Source organism: Mixophyes fleayi, chromosome 9 (genome assembly GCF_038048845.1).
Source record: "Mixophyes fleayi isolate aMixFle1 chromosome 9, aMixFle1.hap1, whole genome shotgun sequence".
Lineage (NCBI taxonomy): Eukaryota > Metazoa > Chordata > Amphibia > Anura > Limnodynastidae > Mixophyes > Mixophyes fleayi.
The window spans coordinates 62214220-62238315 of NC_134410.1; the positions used below are offsets into that span (position 1 = coordinate 62214220).

Genomic DNA, 24096 nt, shown 5'->3' on the forward strand with positions numbered 1-24096 from the left:
TGCTTACCTGTGAGAGTAATTTGCATTGTGTTCCCCTGATATGAGCAACTGAAGAAAGGAGCTAGGCTTGTTCCATCCAACTATGACACACTATGGGTGAATCCAATTCTAAGCAGTGTCATCGGAAACTCTCATATTGAGATTTTACAGAGATATCTGGCCTGAAATCACCAAACATCTTCTGTATTAACCGTAAGTGTGTGTAGAAGAACATCACAGAAGGCTCCGGTGGTTAATTGAATTCCATCCGATATGTTACCTTCAGAACATAACTTATATACACAGTACAGGCAAACTATACTTCATGAATTAAAAAACTTCTGTCTTCACCCCACACTGCTCCTGGCAATCCCTCATCATTCACTTATTTAGCTGTGCCTCTTACAGAGACACTGAGTTTATATCTGTGTGTATGATATTATCACAGAACAGCAACAAATATTTGCTATTCCTTGTTTCTGGAAATTCCTGGATAGAGGATTTTCAGATAAGAAATCTCATTCCTGAAAATACAATTTGCTGATATCACAAATATTCGGTGGCAATGACTCTACTAAGCCATGGCTTTTGTGATATGCAATCTGAATGCCATCGGGATAGAGAACCTGTTTAGCCAGTGTGTTACCAGGATTTCTGGATAGAGTAATAAAGGTTGGTACATTGTCACTTGCCACTGCATCAGCAGAGTTAAGGTCTGTAACACAGTGCCTGTTACTTTCCATATAAAAAGAAAGGAAAAGGGATGGCAGCTTGACTGTTTTGAGGTTTACTTTCAGGCATTTGCAGGCACACATGAAGATTAATTGCAGTACTGAGAGTGAATGGGACGTCAGGCATGAGCAGATTGCCAGGATTTGGTTTTCTGACAGCCGCACCTGTTGAGGCACAGAGATTGAGATCTAATATTCTAGGCAAGAGTCTGTCAGCTCTAATCATCCTGGCCAGGTTGCTATGTGCAGTGCTTAGCGAGGCGATAGGGAGCTCATCCGGACAGTATAATCCTTAGCTTTGAAACGCATAGCCAAGTAGCTCCACCATGGGCTTCTCTGATTGGTTAATCCAACCCGTAAGACAGGCCCAGCATGAATACTAGAAGACACCAATCAGAGATAGTTGTGGCAGGCATGTTTAGCGGTTTTAAATTTTATTTATGTTTTTATTTTAATTAATAACACAATTTTTATCCTAACCTCCTCATGGTGAGAGAAACAGACAAGGATCCTAATGTGCAGAATTATACCATCTTATTCATGGTAAGGAAATCTTTTTAATATTTTTTTTGCAGAACACAAGGATTAACAATGTTGTGTGAATGGCATGATTGATAGTAGTCAGAGGCAGGATGAGACTATGTTCCTGATTCGTTTTCGGACACAACTTGCATGCAATTTGCTTTTAAAAAACAAGCACGAAACTTGAGCGTATTTCCCACAATATTCAAATACAAGCAGATGCTTTGAATCTGGGTATAAGTACTCTCTGCCTAAACCAACTAACTTACCTTATGTAGACAGACAGAACAGATGCATATGTGTAATCGAAAGGCACATCAGAACGCATGCAAAACATATCTTATTTATAAAACAAATGAACAACTCTAATACTATTCTATACTATAATCATTAATAAAAATATTTGTTAAAAAAAAGCTTTTTTTAACAGTAAATACATAAATCTTAATGCAAACTGTACATACAATGGATTTTATAGTCTATCTTCCTTCCATACACATGTTCTGTGCTATTTAGTGGCACACATACGTGTAGTTTTTAATATATATACTATGTCATGACAGTCATCACAATCAGTGTTATGACTCTGCCTGTACTTTGGATGTGGCTGCAGTAGCTCAATTCCACCAGAGGTGCTGCTGTTTTGCCCCTGAACTCTACACCTCGCCTGTAGAAGTTAATGTCCTTACCTAATTAGTACCAGCACCTGTTTCATGGCATCATATACCTGCCTCAGTCTGTGTTCTGTGTATTGTGTGTACCTGGCTGCTGCTTGTCTCCTGTTTATAACCTGTTCTTGTTTGCTTTACTGCTGTCTGATCTATCGTTGTGACCTTCTGCGTGCTTACCGGATTATGCTTATGACCCTGACCTCTGCCTGGCTACTGGATTCCGCTTGTATGCTTGTTGCCCTGACCTCTGACTGGTCACTGGACTCAGCTTGTCTGTCGGCTTCCCTGGGCTGTCTTGTGCCTCTGGCTAACTGGAATGCTGACCCCTGCCTCTTTAGCCTTTGCCTAGTGCCTCCTAGCAATTGAGTAATTAAATATACTTTTCCTATTTGAACTGTATTTGTCATTTGAATCATTACTTGGAACCTGTTGCTTTTGGACTATTACTGCCATTCATCACACCTGTTCATATTTGTGTATAGGAGTATACCTGTTAATTCTGCTACTGGAATCAGCATATTCCATCAACTGAATCTTTGTTCACATATTCTGCCTTAATAAAGACACTTGGTTTTTGTACATCTGCTGCCTTTTTTTGAATTCACTAGGAATCCTAACAATCAGTCTGCACTTACACCCGTCCTGGAGCTGGTGCAAAATCATGCACTTCAGAGTAACCCAGGACTTGAAAAAGCCTGATGTGCCCCCGTTCTGACCTTCATGTTGTAGGCCAGGGGTCGGCATCCCCCAGCACACGTGCCAGACGTGGCACGCTGACCACTTTTGTCTGGCACGCCGACGCTGCTTCAGCAAAGCAGCCGATGATGGCTGAAACGGAGCTCCGTTTCGGCCATCACCGGCTGCTTTGCTGAAGCAGCTTCATTACCCGTACTTCATTATGCCACAGTGATGCTGCTTCAGTAATGAAGCAGCTTCAGCAAAGCAGCCGTTTTGCCCATCACCGGCTGTTTTATTGAAGCAGCTCCCAGTTTTCTGGAGAAAGACGAGTCTACAAAGGTAAATAAGGGCAGCAAATTGAGGGGCACATATACTTGCCATACTTTGTATTTGTGGGGGCAACTGTGGCATACTATGTATTTGTGGGGCCAACTGTGGCATACTATTTATTTATGGGGGCAACTGTGGCATGCTATATATTTATGGGGCAACTGTGGCATGCTATATATTTCTGGGGGCAACTGTGGCATGCTATATATTTATGGGGCAACTGTGGCATGCTATATATTTCTGGGGGCAACTGTGGCATACTATATATTTCTGGGGGCAACTGTGGCATACTATGTATTTATGGGGGCAACTGTGGCATGCTATATATTTCTGGGGCAACTGTGGCATGCTATATATTTATGGGGGCAACTGTGGCATGCTATGTATTTATGGGGGCAACTGTGGCATGCTATATATTTATGTGGCAACTGTGGCATGCTATATATTTATGTGGCAACTGTGGCATACTATATATTTCTGGGGGCAACTGTGGCATACTATGTATTTGTGGGGGCAACTGTGGCATACTATGTATTTGTGGGGGCATCTGTGGCCTACTATGTGTTTCTGGGGGCAACTGTGGCATACTATGAGTTTCTGGAGGCAACTGTGGCAAAGTATGAATTGGGGACACAATTATGAGGTATGATGTAATCTGGGGCACTACTGTGCGGCATAACGTTTTTTTGCTGGTACCTTACTGTTAATATGATATTAGCCTCATAAAATGATATATATATATATATATATATATATATATATATATATATCTATAGCCGAGAGGGGAGGGGGCAGCTACAAATTGCCTGGGCGTGCTTGGTGGCCCGAGTCCCCACTGGAGACCTATCTTTGAAAATAAATTTTTTATTTTAAATTTTTTTATTGAGTGCAGGGGGGATCGATAGTAGCTAAATCCCCTTCAGCTCAGGTATCTTCAGACGGCAGGTCATGTGACTGCAGTGGTCACATGGTACTCTGTGGGCTGCTGGATATCTTCCCATGCTGTGCAGTGGAGAATAAGGTAAGAAGGTGTGCTGGAGAGGGGGCAAGTGTGATTAAAGTATGTGGGCAGAGGGGACATATGTGAGCAAAGCTGCTGAGCACGGGTGCATGTGTGAGTAGTGCATTTTTCTGTAAGAGGGTGGCCTGGTGCTTTTCACCTGCTAGACACACCCCCAATGATGCACCGCCACACCCCCAATTGTACGACCACTTGCATGGTAAAAAAAAAGTTGCGCCGCCGCTGCACAACATTTTTTTTTACCATGCTTGACTATAAAGGGGGACACATGAAGTTGCTGTATTGGGGCCATGAATTTCTCTAGGCAGCCCTGTATGTATGTATGTATGTATGTATGTATGTGTGTGTGTGTGTGTATATATGTATATATATATATATATATATATATATATATATATATAAAATCACACCCAACTGGCACACCTGGGCATCACTAGATTTTAGCCGGCACTCTGATAGAAAGAGGTTGCCAACCCCTGTTGTAGGCAGTAGAAAGCGTCATTTGCATTCAGACATGAATTTGCATGCAATTGTGTTCATTGATGTAAGGTCCATTTCTGGGCATGCGCAGAGCTATTTCACCCAAGATACGTCATGCAAAGTGGATTTACATTCAAAGATGAATCAGGCCCTATGGGTACATACACCTCATGTGAAATATACAGCTTCTGGTAGCTCGTAATTTCAAAGGAGAACCTCAGGTTTTGAAGATTTGTCTCTGGTATATTAAGTCCCTCCTAACAGTGACAATCTTAGTTGCCCATTGCCCTGGTGCAGGACTATCACCCAGGACACCCCCCCCCCTCCCCCCCCCCAAAAAAAAAATCTTCAGCCACCTTCTGTCCCTAATGCCCTGATTCTTATCTTCGTCCTAGAGGCTGTATAACATAGACTGTGTCACCAGTTTGTGGGTTCAGGCTGGTGACGGCTTAGTTACGCATCTGGCAGTAGTAAGAATTAGGCTACCAATAACAAAACCCATTCTGTATTATGAACCAAAGCCCACTTGTATTGAAAGTCCAGTTGATACTATAATCCATTCTAGCTATACCAGTCCCTCACTATATCTATATCTTCATGCTGGATGCAATTTTAAGTATGTATTTGAATCCCGTATAATTGTATAATAATCAGTTGGGAAGTTGCAATGATCTATGTCTAAATTAGGGATGTGCACCGGCGACTTTTGAGGTCTCGTGTTTTGTGTTTTGGATCCGGATTTTCGTTATTTTTGAGGTTCGGATTTGTCTCGCAAAACACTTGACGAAAGGTCTCGGTTCGGATTTAAGGTATTGGATTCGGATTTTTTTTGAAAAAAACATAAAAAGTTTAAAAATCAAGTTTTTGGGCTTATTTTCACTCCTAGGCTATTATTAACCTCAATAACATTCAATAACAAGCATTTCCACTAATTTACAGTGTATTCTGAACACCTCACAATATAGTTATTAGTCCAAAACGTTGCAACAAGGTATCTTTCTGGACTGCGTAGAGGAGTGGGTCACCACAATATATATTAAAAACCCTGAACTTTTATGATTCGCACCAATAAATGTACCTGGACTGCGTAGAGGAGTGGGTCACCACAATATATATTAAAAACCCTGAACTTTTATGATTCGCACCAATAAATGTACCTGGACTGCGTAGAGGAGTGGGTCACCACAATATATATTAAAAACCCTGAACTTTTATGATTCGCACCAATAAATGTACCTGGACTGCGTAGAGGAGTGGGTCACCACAATATCTTAAAAACCCCGAACTTTTATGAATCGCACCAATAAATGTACCTGGACTGCGTAGAGGAGTGGGTCACCACAATATATTAAAAACCCTGAACTTTTATGATTCGCACCAATAATTGTACCTGGACTGCGTAGAGGAGTGGGTCACCACAATATAAATTAAAAACCCTGAACTTTTATGAATCGCACCAATAATTGTACCTGGACTGCGTAGAGGAGTGGGTCACCACAATATCTTAAAAACCCTGAACTTTTATGATTCGCACCAATAATTGTACCTGGACTGCGTAGAGGAGTGGGTCACCACAATATCTTAAAATCCCTGAACTTTTATGATTCGCACCAATAATTGTACCTGGACTGCGTAGAGGAGTGGGTCACCACAATATCTTAAAAACCCTGAACTTTTATGATTCGCACCAATAATTGTACCTGGACTGCGTAGAGGAGTGGGTCACCACAATATAAATTAAAAACCCTGAACTTTTATGAATCGCACCAATAATTGTACCTGGACTGCGTAGAGGAGTGGGTCACCACAATATCTTAAAAACCCTGAACTTTTATGATTCGCACCAATAATTGTACCTGGACTGCGTAGAGGAGTGGGTCACCACAATATCTTAAAATCCCTGAACTTTTATGATTCGCACCAATAATTGTACCTGGACTGCGTAGAGGAGTGGGTCACCACAATATCTTAAAAACCCTGAACTTTTATGATTCGCACCAATAATTGTACCTGGACTGCGTAGAGGAATGGGTCACCACAATATCTTAAAAACCCTGAACTTTTATGATTCGCACCAATAATTGTACCTGGACTGCGTAGAGGAGTGGGTCACCACAATATAAATTAAAAACCCTGAACTTTTATGAATCGCACCAATAATTGTACCTGGACTGCGTAGAGGAGTGGGTCACCACAATATCTTAAAAACCCTGAACTTTTATGATTCGCACCAATAATTGTACCTGGACTGCGTAGAGGAGTGGGTCACCACAATATCTTAAAATCCCTGAACTTTTATGATTCGCACCAATAATTGTACCTGGACTGCGTAGAGGAGTGGGTCACCACAATATCTTAAAAACCCTGAACTTTTATGATTCGCACCAATAATTGTACCTGGACTGCGTAGAGGAGTGGGTCACCACAATATCTTAAAAACCCTGAACTTTTATGATTCGCACCAATAATTGTACCTGGACTGCGTAGAGGAGTGGGTCACCACAATATCTTAAAAACCCTGAACTTTTATGATTCGCACCAATAATTGTACCTGGACTGCGTAGAGGAGTGGGTCACCACAATATCTTAAAAACCCTGAACTTTTATGATTCGCACCAATAATTGTACCTGGACTGCGTAGAGGAGTGGGCACTGTGCACCACAATAAAATATATAAAAAACCTTCAACAGATCTGCATTACACTACACATACGGCTGCTCCTCCATCCTCTCCATCATATACATGTTGGAGTTTTAGCGTGTGACAACCTCTTGTTTTTGATAATGTCAGTGCATTTTGAATATTTTTCAATTTGCCCCACACCACTGAATGTACTTTATCTATGATACGCAATACGCATCTATCTATCTTGACTGCGTAGTGTGGTGGCCCCGGTACACAATTTGGTACCGAGGCCACAATATAATTAAAAAACCCTCCACGTGTCTGAATTCCACCAAACAAGTATCTGGACTGCATAGTGGGGTGGCCCCGGTACCCAATTTGATACCGGGGCCACAATACCTCCTCCAAACATGGTACAGACAATTCGTCATTGAGATCCCAGACAGACAGGGTCAAAGTGTTATTGTTTGACTTTGTAAACCAAAAAAACTGTCCCTGTTGCACATAGTCGTGCAATGAAGACTGACTTTTTCATTTAAAGGCACGATCTTTCAAGTGTAGTGTTTGTAAGTCTAAGTCATATTATACTTTTGGTAAAATTGGTTTATTTTGTTCCTCTTTATGGTAATTAATTAGTAATAGAATTAAAGTATGAAATAGAATTAAAGTATGAAATAGAATTAAAGTATGAAATAGAATTAAAGTATTAAATAGAATTAAAGTATGAAATAGAATTAAAGTATGAAATAGAGTGGTATATAGAGTTGTAGTGTGGTATAGATAGAGTGGTCCACACAATATAATAATAATAAAACCCTCAACTGGTCTGAATTCCACCAAACAAGTATCTGGACTGCGTAGTGGGGTGGCCCCGGTACACAATTTGGTACCGAGGCCACAATATAATTAAAAAATTGGGCATCAACTGTCACCGTTGTTTAATATCTGATACACCAAAATATGGACTGCACAGTGGAGTTGCCCCGGTAGTAAATTTGGTGCCGGGGCCACAATACCTCCATCAACCCTCTAAATCCCACTCCACTGATGGCGGACACCGGGCGCACGTCTAACACCAACATTGCAGTTACAGCCGCAGTTATACGCTTTGCAATAGGGTGACTACTATCGTATTTTGTGGTCATGGCAAACGACTGTTGGACGGTCAATTGTTTTGTGAAAGACTTAGCGGTCTTACGACTTCCCCTCTGGGAAGATGACCGACTAACAGCAGCAACAGCAGCAGTGGCAGTAGTAGGCGTACCGCTGCAGGATTCCTCGGATGAATCCCGTATTGAGGAGGACTCAGTCTGGCTGCTGACTTGGGCTGCAGGACTGAATCTGATGGAGATTGTGGAGGAAGTTGACGAGGAGGGTGTTGCTGGTGTGTATCCAACTGGACCACGGGATTTAGGTGTCCCTGTACCGATGAGGGTCCTAGCCCCAGTTCCTGAACTAACCACTGAACTATGAAGGTTATTCAGGTGACGTATAAGGGAGGATGTTCCTAGGTGGGCAAGATCCTTACCCCTGCTTATTTGAGCTTTACATAAGCTACATATGGCCATACATTGGTTGTCTGGATTTGGATAAAAATAACTCCAGACCGAAGAGGTGCATTTTTTGGTCTTCTGACCAGGCATGACGATGGGCTTTTTCATCCCATGGACATAAGCTGTTTCCCCCCCTGGTGCCTCATTTACAATAACCACATCACCATCCTCATCATCAAGTTCCTCCACAGCGCCAGCTACATCATCAATAGCCTCCTCCCGAGCCACCTCTTCCCGTACAGTGATGGGAAGGTCAGGCTTGACAACCACCAACACCCTTGGACTCGCCTTGGGGATTTGTGATAATTTCTCTTTAGAAGGCAGAGTTGTTTGCTGTTTTGTTGCTGACAGCATAACTCTCTTCAATTTTTTGTAGGGGGGGGGAGGAGGAGGAGGGCTAAGATCCGTGGGTGAAGCTGAACCACTAGTCATGAACACGGGCCAGGGCCTAAGCCGTTCCTTGCCACTCCGTGTCGTAAATGGCATATTGGCAACTTTACGTTTCTCCTCAGATGATTTAAAGTTTCTCTTTTTGCTACATTTTCTTAACTTGGGCTTTTTGGATTTTACATGCCCGGTACTACGAGATTGGGCATCGGGCTTGGAAGACGACGTTGATGGCATTTCATCGTCTATGTCATGACTAGTGGCAGCAGCTTCAGCATTAGGAGGAAGTGGGTCTTGATCTTTCCCTACTTTATCCTCCAAATTTTTGGTCTCCATTATATGTAGCACAAGATACTGCAGAATGTGTGAACTTGGTAATATTGCAGTACCAATGGACTTATACTGCTGTATTGTTTTTGCAAATTTGGTTATAATTATTATATATTTTTTTTTTTTTTTTTTTTTTACTTTTTTTTAATTTTTAAAAAACTTGGGAATAGTGGGGAAAAAACTATGCCCTTAGAAGCACAGAGCACAGGACACAGCACCACTGGACTGAACAGGACACGGCACAGGACCCAGCAGCACTACGGAACTCAGCAGGACAGAGCACAGGACACAGCACCACTGGACTGATACTGCAGAATGTGTGAACTTGGTAATATTGCAGTACCAATGGACTTATACTGCTGGATTGGTTTTGCAAATTTGGTTATAATTATTATATTTATTTTTTTTTTAAATTTTTTATTTTTTTTTACTTTTTTTTTATTTTTTAAAAACTTGGGAATAATGGGGAAATAACTATGCCCTTAGAAGCACAGAGCACAGGACACAGCACCACTGGACTGAACAGGACACGGCACAGGACCCAGCAGCACTACGGAACTCAGCAGGACAGAGCACAGGACACAGCACCACTGGACTGATACTGCAGAATGTGTGAACTTGGTAATATTGCAGTACCAATGGACTTATACTGCTGGATTGGTTTTGCACATTTGGTTATAATTATATATTTTTTTTTTAATTTCTAATTTTTTATTTTTTTTTACTTTTTTTTTATTTTTTAAAAACTTGGGAATAATGGGGAAATAACTATGCCCTTAGAAGCACAGAGCACAGGACACAGCACCACTGGACTGAACAGGACACAGCACAGGACCCAGCAGCACCACTGACCTCAGAAGGACAGAGCACAGCACACAGCACCACTGGACTGATACTGCAGAACACAGCACAGCACAGCACAGCACAGCACAGAACTAAACAGCACAGAACTAAACAGCACAGAACTAAACAGCACAGAACTAAACAGCACAGAGGACCACCTAACACACCCTCCCTCTACCCTGATCAATGCCCGAGTGAAGATGGCGGCGACTAGCGGGGAATTTATAGGATCCGAGTATCGCGAGATCCGACAACGGGATTATGAGTCAGAGCCTCAGTTTCACTTTTGAATTTGGCGCCAATACCCGGATCTGTCTCGGATCCGACTCGGATCCGCAACGTTCGGGTGGGCTCGGATTTCATAAATCCGAGTGCGCTCATCCCTAGTCTAAATCAATTAAATCAGTGCAGATATCATGCACTGCTGTATCTATCCTGCAGCAAAGGGTCGCTGGAGAAATTCCTTAAATGTTGTAAAGTTTTGAAATTGTATTATGTTTGCAGAAATATGCTTTAAGCCCATTCTGTAATTTATGTTAAAATTAGTAATAAAATCAACTCAGTTATATTTGTTAACAATTCACACTTTACAGTAAATTTACAAATTGGTTTAATCCCAAACAATGTTCTGGGGAGACTCATACGGTGGCAAGAGCCAGTAAGTTGGTCCACTGAGGTCATTCAAACCTCCGACTCACATAGGAAAGCAGCATTCTGCTTGTGTGCAACCATTACAGGAGTAATGAGCCCAGGCAGATTGAGCAGTCATGACAAATGACAAGATCAGGCCATCAGAAGCACGCTGGATTATTGCTTCAACTATTCAAGACGTACAGATTCCAGAGCACTGCTGCGAGGCAGCTTCGTCACACAGAGAAGCAAGCCGAGCTGTTAAATTAGGATTTATTGAGATTTGCGAAGAGGGAAAAGTAGATATTTATAGTACAAGAGAGACTGATAAAATGATTCATTTGCGATTTACATGGGGCAAGCAAGTATTAACCCTTAATGTGCTGAGCAAATATCTCTGCTTTCCTGAAGATGGTTGACATGGTACCAAGGTAACAAATTCTACTTCCTACCGCTAATAATGGTGTGGAAGTTTAGAAAATACTTCATCCTCTCCCATGTAAGACAACACTGTGACAAATATAGCTTGTTTCAGCTGGTAACAACTGCCTGCTCTGGCCCTATAGAGGGCGCTATTTACTAAGTTTCCTTTCTACATCTTGTATTAGTATATAATGTACACTCTATAAATGGGAAGAAATTACACAAACTGTACATACAATACACATACACAGAGGTACTAAAGCTGCTTTCATATTGTAAAACATATAAAATGAATCACAACTTTCTATGGTCCCTTTACCACAACTTGCAACCTTGCATTAATTTGGGCAATTGGCTCATATAAACTGAACACGAAGGTTTGCAGATAAATGGAGTATACAGAAACACACATCTTGGTCTATTTTAGATCACCACTGCCTTGGCTGGGTAAGGCTTTAAAAATATCTAGTTTAGAAATCCAATATAAAATAAATTACTGAGACTCGCATTTATGAAACAGAGTTACTGCTGGTAATGCTAATTGGAAAGTGACATTGGGTCTAATTCATTAAGGCACGCAAAACAAATGTAATGTTTTTTGTTTTTTTAAACGCACATAATTCGGTCATATGCACGTCCCCATTCAACTACAAGCGGATCTGAAGAAACGTCTCTAGTTGATTAAGTGTCTAGGTACACTCTGCATACATGACACTTGCTGTATTGAGACAGACACAACACACTGCAGGATATGTACATATGTGGAATACAATGTCCCAGCAGAACACACAGATTACAAAGTATTATTAACAGTAACACCTATTTATAATATAGTCATTAATGAAAAAACATTTAAAAAAGTGTTTGTTTTTTTTTACATGAAATATATTTATCAGAATGTTAGTAATGTCTACTGTACAAAAAATGCATGTTTACAGTTGATTGCAAAAACATGTTCTAGCATGCATAGACATCCGTCATTACTACCACTTGGCACTTGCACAACTCTTCCTGTATCATCCTTGATAGGAATGATAGGATAGGAATAATATGCAGCTTTCTAAACAAGTGTTTGTGAAGGCCGGCTTTTCCCAGCTGTCAGGCATCATGTTAGGAAACACATGCTGCAAGGGATGATGAGTTTTTCAGCTGAATATTTGCTCCACTCCATTTGATTTGTATATATAATATGCAGAGCTGGATATGTAATGTGTAGTACAGTCTACTGAATATGCAGTGCTGTATGTGTAATGTGCAGTATGTGTAGTGTGCAGTATTGTATATGTAATATGCAGTGCTGTATGTGTAATATGCAGGATGTGTAGTGCGCAATACTGTCTGTGTATATGCAGTGCTCTATTTGTAGTGTGCAGTATTGTATATGTAATATGCAGGATGTGTACTGCGCAATACAGTCTATGTAATATGCAGAGCTGTATGTGTAATGTGCAGTATATGTAGTATGTATAAGTAATATGCAGTGCTGTATGTGTAGTGTGCAGTACTGTGTATGTAATATGGAGTGCTGTACGTTTAATGTGCAGTATGTGTAGTGTGCAGTATTGTATAAGTAATATGCAGTGCTGCATGTGTAGTGTGCAGTATGTGTAGTATGCAGTATTGTATATGTAATATGCAGTGCTGTATGTGTAATATGCAGTATTGTATATGAAATATGTAGTGCTTTATCTGTACTGTGCAGTATGTGTAGTGTGCAGTATTGTATAAGTAATATGCAGTGCTGCATGTGTAGTGTGCAGTATGTGTAGTGTGCAGTATTGTATAAGTAATATGCAGTGCTGTATTTGTGATATGCAGTATATGTAGTGTGCAGTATTGTATATGTAATATGCAGTGCTGTATTTGTGATATCCAGCATGTGTAGTGCATACTTGCCTACTCCTGGAAACTTGTTTCCGGGAGAGGGGGCGTGACTGGAGGGCGGGGTGGGGCCGCAAAACGTCATTCACATAGCGGGGGCGGGGCCAAAATGCAGCGATTGGCCTCGCTCCGCCCCCTCCTGCCCTCCAAAATGGCGTGATTCTCAGTGAATTCCAGGATGCGGGACAAATGCCAGCTCTCGCGGGAGCCTGACCCGAATTCTGGGAGTCTCCCGGACTTTCCGGGAGAGTTGGCATGTATGGTGTAGTGTGCAGTATTGTATATGTAATATGCAGTGCTGTATGTGTAATGTGCAGTGTGTAGTGTGCAGTATTGTATATGTAATATGCAGTACTGTATGTGTGATGTGCAGTATGTGTAGTGTGTAGAGCTGTAAGTCTAATGAGCAGTAACTGTAGTTGCTTTAGTTGTGCATTATGTGTAGTGTGCAGATTAGAATGTGTAGTGCATAGCTACCAAATTTCATTGTTCCACAAGAGAGTCGGGGGGACAACTGCCGCCTACCGCTCCTGGTGAGAACTCTGCGTCATGAAGGGAGGTGGGATGGCAGGGGGCTTCTATAAAGCCTTAGATGCCTCCATGTACTATATGGGGCAAGTTTTGGCCAGATGGGGACACATTATTGTCCATATCAGTGACTATGTAGATATTTTTGCTGTATAGGGCATATTCAGTAGGTTGTATTTGGCTACATGGATGTATACTAGCAAAATGGTGGCATGCAAGGCTATATGGCGATATGGAGGCATTGAAAGGGAATATTATGTCTTATGTACATGAATATTAAATAATTACTCATGGTGCTATTTACTATAAAGCAGTGATAACTAAGATTTTCTCTCACTTCTTATTGCAGCAATAGAAAATCTTGTATCATCGCAATTTACCAATAAAGTGTCGCCGGGGCAGCTAAGTACTCAGCTCCCCAGCGCTACTGGCTAGCAGCGGTAAGAGGAGTATTACTGCTTCACCAGCCAGTCATTCATGCATCTGTACATATATTACCCATCTTTGCTGGTTCACACATGCGCAGTGGAAGTGGAAGTCTTGATTTTCAACAGAAAAATAACAATAAGGTTGCTACTCTTCAGCATTGAAAAAAATGGTTTATTTAAATAAATAAATAAAGCATTTTTTCATGTAATAACTCCACCCTGAGATGGCGATAGCCATATGAGAATTGTGGCAGTACTTATACCACCACAATCCTTCCCCCATTACCCCTTCACAGGCTTCCCCATGTCACAGAGGGGGGCCTCTCAGATTACACCAAGGGTGTGTATGCCTGGTAGAACATGGTCTCACAGCGCCAGTCACACAGGCATACTAGACATTGGGCAGAGTCTCCACTACAGAGGACAGACGGGAGCGGGACAAGTGAGTACAGGGGTGCCCTTTGAGAGCCCCTTAATCTGGTACTGGATGTCTTTTTGGCATTCTTAACAATCAGGGAGATGTTATTTGGGTACCCCATAGAAACAGGCACCATGGGCTATTGCTCAGTTGGATTGTAACTTGGAATGCCACTGATACTGATATGTACATTCATTTTTTCATATGCAGTGCACGATGTATTGAATATCATTTTTTCTCTAATAGCATGTTTATTTAACCGTTTTTCTCTGCAGTATCAAAGTGACATTTGCAAAACACCCATTGGTGACAGCGAATCTGAACAGATTTGCTGTCAGCCCATCAGTATCGAGAATGGTGAGCCAATCATTTGAATTTTGGCGCGTTCTGCCAGCCAATTGGTGCTCGCCACATCATTGCCCTGCGTGAATATAAGCCATTGCAAGCAGCACAGACAGTACAATGGCAGAGAGAGACAGCCGGAGAGCTCTGAGCAGAAGATCTTCAGTGGGAATCAACAGAGAGCGCCAAGTCAAGAGAGAAGACTGTGGGCTTGAGAGAAGACCACAGGGTCAAAAAGGAAGACAATCGACAGAGCCCTGAGGGTGGCAAAGACAGAAGATCATGAGGGCAAACCTGTCACAGGCTCGCGCCTGCACTCTAGTCTTTGATACATTTTTGGGTAGATGGCCCATGGGAAATAAAAATTTGGGCACTAGGCCCGAGCGCAAATAGTCAGTCATAAGTACTGTGGGACCCATTAATGCATTGTAGGACGCAGTTATTCAAGCTTAGAAGAAGACTGGTGATGGCAATTATGATGGGTCCGCATGGTCACATCCGGCTAGGCTTTTTTCAAGGGTGCACAAATAGATTATTAAAGCACATAAATGTTTCGGTATAACATGTACCTTTATCAACACTGGAAAAGTGTTTTAATAATTTTGTGCAATTTGTTTTTATTCTATAAGTCCTGAGACGGCCATGCTTTTTGGAGTATATTTATGAGAATCCTGCCTGAGTTTCCTACATGAGACACCTGGGCTGTTGCCTTCAAAACATGTGTTTACCCTTATTGGATTATATATATATATATATATATATATATATATATATATATATATATATATATATATTACCTGCTGTATATTAAGTGTGCTAGATGGGAGTGGAACAAGCAATGTATACCTTGCTTCATTTTCATTACTGAAATAAGGAAAATTTCAGCATATTAGTAATAGTAATTTCTGAATATAGAGCAGCCTCCCTGAAACCATTGTGTAGTTTGTTATCCAAGTCGTTCCTGACATATTCAGTCTTAATCAATGTGCTTTGTGTTTTGACGACTGCTCATGTCATGTCTTGCTCAGATACCTCATATTTTCAATTGAATTTATTTGAAGTGGCGGCAGTATAAAAAGCATCATGATTACTGCAGCTACTCCGCAGCTTACACTGGCTTAACAATGATTACCTGATCTAGTAGTCAATGGGTTACGGCAAGAAAACTGGATTCAAATGTTTATTATGATTTTACAAAAACAACAGCTTTCCTCATTACAACCATACAGGAACAGGAGACACCAACAGGAGATGCAAAAAATGGCAGTCCTTAATAGCTGCTTTAATAATGATGACTGATAACAATTCTGCCTTACAGTAGCCATATGCACTTTCTCCACCAGCAGCTTGTTTTTCCTTGTGTATCAATTGTTCTCAACACCTCTTAGATTGCAAGCTCCTTTGGGCAGGACCATCTTTACCTTCTGTTTCATGTTTGTTATTTACTTGCATCATGATCCCCTCACTGTATAGTGCTGCCTAGTATATTGGCGCTTTATAAATAAAAGATAATAATAATGACAGTTAAATCACAGGTACATTTTAACATGTTTTAATAGAATGTACATTTTCTAATGGTATAGAGATACATTATATTTTTTAGTGCAAGTGAGAAGATCCTATTTATTGTATCTATCACAATAACATAACATCAGTGGCTAAGTTATAAACCACACTTTATTATGTCAATAGCTTGGTGTTAATTTTTAGCCATTCATTAATGTGTCTGACTTGGACAGACTGCAAGCATTCAGACATATTAAATAATTCAGCAATATACACAAGGGAGGCATATATCAATGAAAGAGAAGTGCAAAATAAGAAGTCACGCAAAGTCAAAGCAAAGGAAAGGCTATAGCATAAAATTACAAAAAAAGAATTGGAATGCAAACATAAATATATTAGGAGTGAAAGTTTTCTTAAAGCATCCCTTGGATAAGCAATTGGTTACAATTAAGACCACTGATGAGCAATATTTGTCTCTCTTACTACTGAACTAGGCATTCCACGAAGTTTAGCCTTTGAACCCATCACTTCCTACCAGCTCACTTTGCTGGTTTTGGCCTATGTTAGACTAAACATCATGGGACATGACGCTTAGTACAAATTGATATATTGACCGAAATGTGGCTAGAAAAACTATGCTGTATTTGTTGTAACACCTTTACTCTTGCAGTAAAGAAATAGGGGCTGGTGCAGGCTGGACTAGCTACCAGGTCCAATTTAATATGGGGCCGATGGAGCCACATCTCCAGGCCCATGAGGAGAACAAAGCACATATATTGTTTTTAGAGTATTTTTGCATTAAAAAAATGAATGCAGTCAGCATGGCTGCCATCCTTTTCTTCCTACTCTAAAAATGACTCATTTGTCAGTGTAAAGGATGGTTAACAGGAGACCTCATCTACATGTGTTTATTAGACCACAACAGCAGCCCTCCCAACCATTCCGATTTAGGAGAGACAGAGCCCTTCAAAAGCGCTAGGCAAACCCCCATTGTGACATGAACACACTCCTGAAGTGATGTGGCCATGTCCCCTGTACGGATGCTGCCTACCCAAATGTTGGAAGGTATGCAATAGAACACAGTGCCCTCTACAGATCTTTGCATTTGCTAAAAAATGAGAGCTGAACAGAACAATGCCACCCAATGACTATCATTATTAATGGTATGTTTGCTTTGGAAATTCAAGTCATATTTTTTAACAAAATAACTCCCACATATGTAAGATTTCTGTGAAGGATTTTACACAGCAATAATAACAATAACCTCTAATATTGTTGGCATTAGTACTGTATGCCTATTACTAACATAAAACTAAGGTTTGTATCTCTGATATAGCATAAACAGTATTTTGTGTGGAGAATATCAGCAAGTAGGAAAAAATGACGAGAATGTAATTTTTGTTTAGTAACAAGCTGTAGATTTGAGGCTAAGCTGTAGGTCGGCGCTCTCTGTTCCATCTTGTCACGTCTTTCGGATGGGAAAAGCGTTACTTTCAAGTTACACAGAATCTGCCTCAAGTTTCTCTGGCAACAAGGTTAAAGTTAGCTCAAAGTTGGCAGCTTAATTGACGCACTGAAAATGGAAAAAAAATAAATGAGACACGTAGTATAATCAATAGCTGTCATAATACGTGTGTGCGCTCCCTACCACTCCTGTTATTATGCAGTGAAACACTCAGATATATCACTGGCTTCAGCAAGTAGGACACAATCAGTACAAAGTGCCTAGATAAATTGTTGTGACATATTGTACAGCCATGTATTTTATAGTTATTGCAAAGTGTGGGGATTTATTTTTATTCCACATGTCACTTTAGGAGTAGAAATCAGAAGTCGCAAATTTCCTAATTGCACTTAAAGAGAAAACTCAAAGCCTGTACTTCAATAATTATAGGTTTACAATTCAATATCTCATTTTAGATAAAGCATCATTGCTTATTAGTTATACTTCTATTTGTCCACTGAAAGTAAAGTTGTCATCGTGATTGCATGTTTTCTATGTCATGCAAGCCTCTCCCAGAACTACTTCTTTTTTTTTTAGCTATTTATTTGTTACTTCCTTTTTTCTGTATAGGTCACCTCCCACTCATTTGCTATTCCCAGTGCCATGCTATGAAAATGAGAGACAAGGTAGATTCAGCAGTAGCAGACCATGTAGAACTGCATAAAATGTCATAGATCCAAGGTCATAGACCAAGTTTATTACACTTTGATTAAAATGCTCCGAGATAATGTCTCTTGTCACTGTACCCAATACCTTCTTGTGTTATATGTATTACCATACTTATCTAACCACACGGACACAAAGAATAAATTTGGCAAAAGAAAGGTTGCAGTGTCCATTGAGGTGGGACAAAGGAGAGTCACCACCTCATTCCCCCCGCCAAGATATGCCGTCGGGAAATAATAATGTGAGAATGAACACTGTGAGGACCTCGTATGCCAAATGGAGGTTATTGCCATCTGGTCTGGTAGATCAATCACCACATGTGCCGCCCTGATTAAAGGAAAGAAATGTACTGACCTACTGGATAGTGGTTCACAAGTGTCCATTATGTTTGAGAAGTGTTTCCGTGAAAATCTGTCTGACTTGGAGGTACATCCGTTGTCCGATTGACTATCTGGGATCTCATGAACTAAGTTATTTATATTTGGAATATATCACCATTGGCCTCAAGTTCCTAAGAGAAGTGGCTGGAATCGTAAAGGAAGTGCGAGTAGTCCAACTAGTGTGTCCAGACCCAGAAGAAGAGAACAGGCACATACAAGTTATTGTAGGGACAAATGTCCATGTGTTCAACACATTAAAATCCAGGCCCGACAAAGGAAAACAGAAGTTGGAAAATAGGTGGTGAAGACAACCCTATGAAGTGGCATTGAAGATGTCTGGGTCATATCTATACAGAGTAAAGCCAGAAGGACAGACATGATCGGTAAAGACCTACCACAGGCAACATCTAAGGCCCATTGGTAGAGATGTAAGATTCAGAGGTGATAAAGAGGTAGAAAGTGTTCCAACTACCCAGTGGAAACAACCATATATATTGAGAGGTTGTCAGCAGAAGAAGCCCTGTGAGCCTCTGAAGAAAATCAGCCCAGGAGGAAACAGTCGGGAGGGACAGGAGTATCAGCTCTGATAGGAGATAGAGCCCTGTCAGACTTGCCAACCCTGTCCTGTGAGGGAAACAGCTGAAATTTCCTGTGAGCGATCTGAGGAGAAAACCGAATCTAAATGGATGAGTAACTCTTGTTTATTATTTGATGGGACTGTGTATTGTGAATCTTGTTATTAGCTAGATAGGGACTTGGTGGGAAGGCCCGAAGATAATTTGTACACCCCTTTGCAGGACTGTGATAAACTATCAGTGGTAGGGATAGGGAAAGACAGTTAGGGATCAGAGACTAAGATATATTGTGAAAATCTGTACTAAACAAGAAAATTTACCTCAGACCAGTGACAATTGCTACAGTGAAGTACAGGGGATAGAGCTCGCTGCAGGACTGGGCCTGTGTAATATGAGACAAGGAGGGAAGTGTGTACACGCCTAATTTCTTCAAGTCATATTCCACCGGAATAAAGACAAACTAGAGATTGTGCTTATTAGAAAAGTGAGGGATACTGCAGAGTGACACCATTAAAAAAGATTTATGTTTGACCAAGCTAAGGAAAACTGACACCAGTGGGCTAGATTTACTAAGCTGCGGGTTTAAAAAAGTGGAGATGTTGCCTATAGCAACCAATCAGATTCTAGCTTTCATTTATTTAGTACTTTCTACAAAATGACAGCTAGAATCTGATTAGTTGCTTTAGGCAACTCCCCACTTTTTCAAACCCGCAGCTTAGTAAATCTAGCCCCAGTGACTTTATCTGGAGCCTTTTCTATCATAGCCTACTGTTTCTGGGATAGAGAAGTGGAGAGACATTTGCTTGACATTAATTTCCTCATAAGACCACCTAACTGCATTTTATTGCTAAATATGCATATATTGCTAAGTAACATGTTAAGTTAGTGGATATGTGTTTAGAATGTGCTATTGCTAGACATTATTACAGTTGGAGAATAATTGCAAGTAAGCATTTAAGGTAGAGGTACCTCTTGGCTAGGGTAATAAAGGTATTGTATTGTATTCTTGTACATTCACTATGTTTTAAAGGGATACTTTTAACATACAGTTTATATAAACGATATTCTATTTTGGTAAATATAAAGTCTAATTAGACATGAAAATCCTTTGAGAGCACACCAATCAATAAAAGTGCCGGCGTGGCTTTCAAAGACCAATTTGCCTATTGCTGTCTCTTTCTGTGTGTGCCTGTGGTTTTGTTAGTAGGGGGTGGAGGGTTCCTTGGACTCCCTCCGGTGTTGTTTGTCAAGAACACTACTCAACGAAGAGCCTACTGCACTCAGACCAAGGTGGAGGCACTGAGCTAACTGAGAATAGAAGTAAAGGAACACCACAGGTCACAATACACTTAACATAGACATCCAGCTGATCTATGGGAAAGGGGGTGCTACATAAACAAAAGAAAGTATTCACAAAATGTTATGCACAATCCATGTATGAATAGATTGCTGTTAATTGCTCTGTGTAAGAGGAGACATTCAGGATTATCAATAAAGTTTTTGAAGTTGATAATCACCTGTTTTAGATACTGCTCTTGCAGCCTTGAGAAAAGAAATTAAAAGTTAATTATAGTTCTTATGTGGTTTCTATCCATAAATACAGATATCTAAATCTGGTCAAACCAGATGATTTGTCAAAATGCCCATAAAACCATTCTCATGGTAGGCCAAACTGGGCAGATTCAGTTGTTTGATGAATAGGCTGAACAAATGGATCATTACATTCTCCAAGTAAAATTTTGGCCAGTGACTCTCCAGGCAGGCTAATGTGGTTATCATCTTACATTAGTTTTGTAGCCAGGCCCGGCGCTCCCATTAGGCAAGGTTAGGCACTTGCCTAGGGCGTCGGGCTCTGGAGGGCGCCACAGTATTCTAAAATACTTTAAAACTGTGCGGCGACCTCTGACCATACCTGTCACGGCCGCCGCACAGCATTCAGATGGACGGGGAGGGGGGGGAAGAGGCTATTTTGTCACCACCGCCGCCTCTCTGCTCCGTCTCCTCCCCTCCACTTACTAGTGTCATTTTAAAAATGCCTGGGGCGCCGTGGACCCTAGCACCGGCCCTGTTTGTAGCATACTCTTGATGGAATACCACATGCTATAGTTGAATCATAAAGATAGACCTCATACTTTAGAATTTTGAGGGTAGCCCTCATTATAAACAAACTTCCAAAAATTTTAAGAAGTGCTTCTTAAAATATTTGGAAGGTTGTTTGTTCTTCACACCCAGTAAGAAACAGCAATGAATCATTATTAATAATAGCATTTTCAATATAAGGTTATCACTATTTAAGAGAGAGATGAAAAAAAAGTAAATATCTATTAGATTAGGACCCTATCAATATCTTTAGCTTTTGGTTATTACATGTTTTGAGACATCACTATGGTAGAATGGTAGACCCCACACTATAGTAAATTCAGACATTAACATTTCATCATTTCTATTGTTACCGATGGCAGTGATACATGTATCAAGAGAACCTGAAAAAGAATTAGCTGTGAAAAGCACACACTGAGGAAACATGGATAAGATTGTCCTTAGAGGGTGACCAAAAATTATCACTGAAATCAGTCAGACAATAGTACATGTACTTGAACATGTACTTGAGTTAATCTGTGCAGAGCAAGATGTGGGGTTATAGAATTTTATGGTTTACGAAAGATTAAAAAATGCATTTAGAGTTGATGTGGCCCTAAGCACTGCATGTTACTAAAATAGTAATTGTACACCCTACACTTTAAGTCCCTCTTCTTTTACTATATGAGAAAGTGGCTATAAAAGACCAAACGGCGTGTATGCTGTAAGTGCTACCATTGGTATGTGTCTACTTGGCCTATATATCAAAAATAGCCCTAGTCATAATGATGCAAATAATTAAGACAGGTATAAAGCAAGTTAAAAAGTCTGCTTGGTTGTGTCAGGTTTAACTGACAACCTGATGCTATTGTTAGATGTTTTTTAAGCTTAGTTTAGTTTTATTAATTCAGTTGACAGATACAACCAGATTTTAAGCCAGAGCAGTTTTTAGAACCATCTTGCATGAAGTTCTTTAAAACGACCCTATAATTATATTGCTACATATGCGGAAACACATCTTTTGTGTAATCCACAGTTGTATAAATTGTTTTTATGCTGTTTGTATAGCACTTTTACATTATATTCCATGAAAAATGGAATCAGTGCAGACATAAGCAACTACCCTAATTGTGCTCTGTAGCCTTTGTGTCAGTACATGTTCTATAAGACAGGCTGCAGTTCCCCAGGGAGGTAAGGTGCATGTATATGTCCTTCTAAGCATCTGTCAAGGGCTGACCATGTCAAATCTTCAATGTGTCAACTGACCCCAGTAATATATGCAGTGATAGGAGTCTGTGCTTCAGCTTAGGTGCTGCTATCTACAAGATGTTTGGATATACTTAATAACGGGCAGCACGGTGGCTAAGTGGTTAGCACTTCTGAATCACAGCACTGGAGTCATATTCTCGACCATGGCCTTATCTGTGTGGAGTTTGTATGTTCTCCCCGTGTTTGCGTGGGTTTCCTTCGGGTGCTCCGGTTTCCTTATACACTCCAAAAACATACTAGTAGGTTAATTGGCTGCTATCAAATTGACCCTAGTCTCTCTCTTTCTCTGTGTGTGTGTGTGTGTGTGTGTGTGTGTGTGTGTGTTAGGGAATTTAGACTGTAAGCTCCAATGGGGCAGGGACTGATGTGAATGAGTTCTCTGTACAGCGCTGCAGGATTAGTGACGCTATATAAATAAATGGTAATGATAATGTACGGAAGAGGAAATAAGCAATATTATCAAAGTAAAGGTACTTATGACAGGAGAGAACACAGATTACAATATTGCCGAAGAGAATGTTGAAAGATAGCTTGAGCAAGAGTCTACAAAGAGTAACAATGTGATAACTTATCAGTATCACCAAATATTAAATACTATTTAACTCTGACATATTTGCAGCATAGTATTATTTAATAAAAAAAAAAAAAAGAAGTGATCTTTTAACTTAGTGTCCTTTACATGTTTTATCAAAATTTTAAGGTCGATTTTAATTTCTGGACTGGAGTATTACAAGTGCTCTATTGAAATTAAAGTGCTGTGTCAATTCCACTCTCCTCTACGCACACAATGACATACCTGTATCTCATCAAGAAATGACACTTGCGTGGATGCAAATTGGCTACAGCATGTATTGATTGCATAAATGGAGAAAGCAGTTAGCATCACATGTTTATAACCATAAATATATACTTCTAGATTAAAATAACCTTAACTCTAATTTACATAGCCGCATTATAACTTAATCTTACTTAACTATACACCTCTCATTACTGACTGCCCCAAGTGTGCAGGGGACCTCACAACGCTATTTATCTGCTTGATACATCAGCCACACCAACATCATCATGCTCTCAGGACCTTGTACTTGAGGTTAATTATCACTTGGCTCCCTTACCAAGGGGTAACCCACATAAACAAGAATCTCCAGGCCCCGCACAGCAAGCAGTTTTAAACCCTGAAATTTGTGTAGCCACTACACTCCTAGTACTTTTCACCATTCTGGATCCCCAAACACCATGTAAGTCAATTAGGCACAAACTGAGGTTAGTTTTGCCATTGTGGTCATGTTCCACCAACATCATGCACTTTTTCAACA

At 40.4% G+C, this 24096-nt stretch overlaps 1 protein-coding gene across 2 annotated transcripts in view; it reads right to left on the minus strand.

Moving 5' to 3' along the window:
* The window catches only part of NEXMIF (neurite extension and migration factor), a 302312-nt gene that overhangs the window by 16196 nt on the left and 262020 nt on the right, over positions 1-24096 (minus strand). The window contains exon 4 of one of the 2 annotated variants that reach the window (XR_012678885.1): positions 15969-16294. The exons of the other annotated variant lie outside the window; for it this stretch is intronic. The gene's annotated coding sequence lies outside the window, so the exon portion shown is untranslated. Of the gene's footprint in view, positions 1-15968; positions 16295-24096 lie in introns of those variants that run through there. 2 annotated transcript variants of the gene reach the window in all.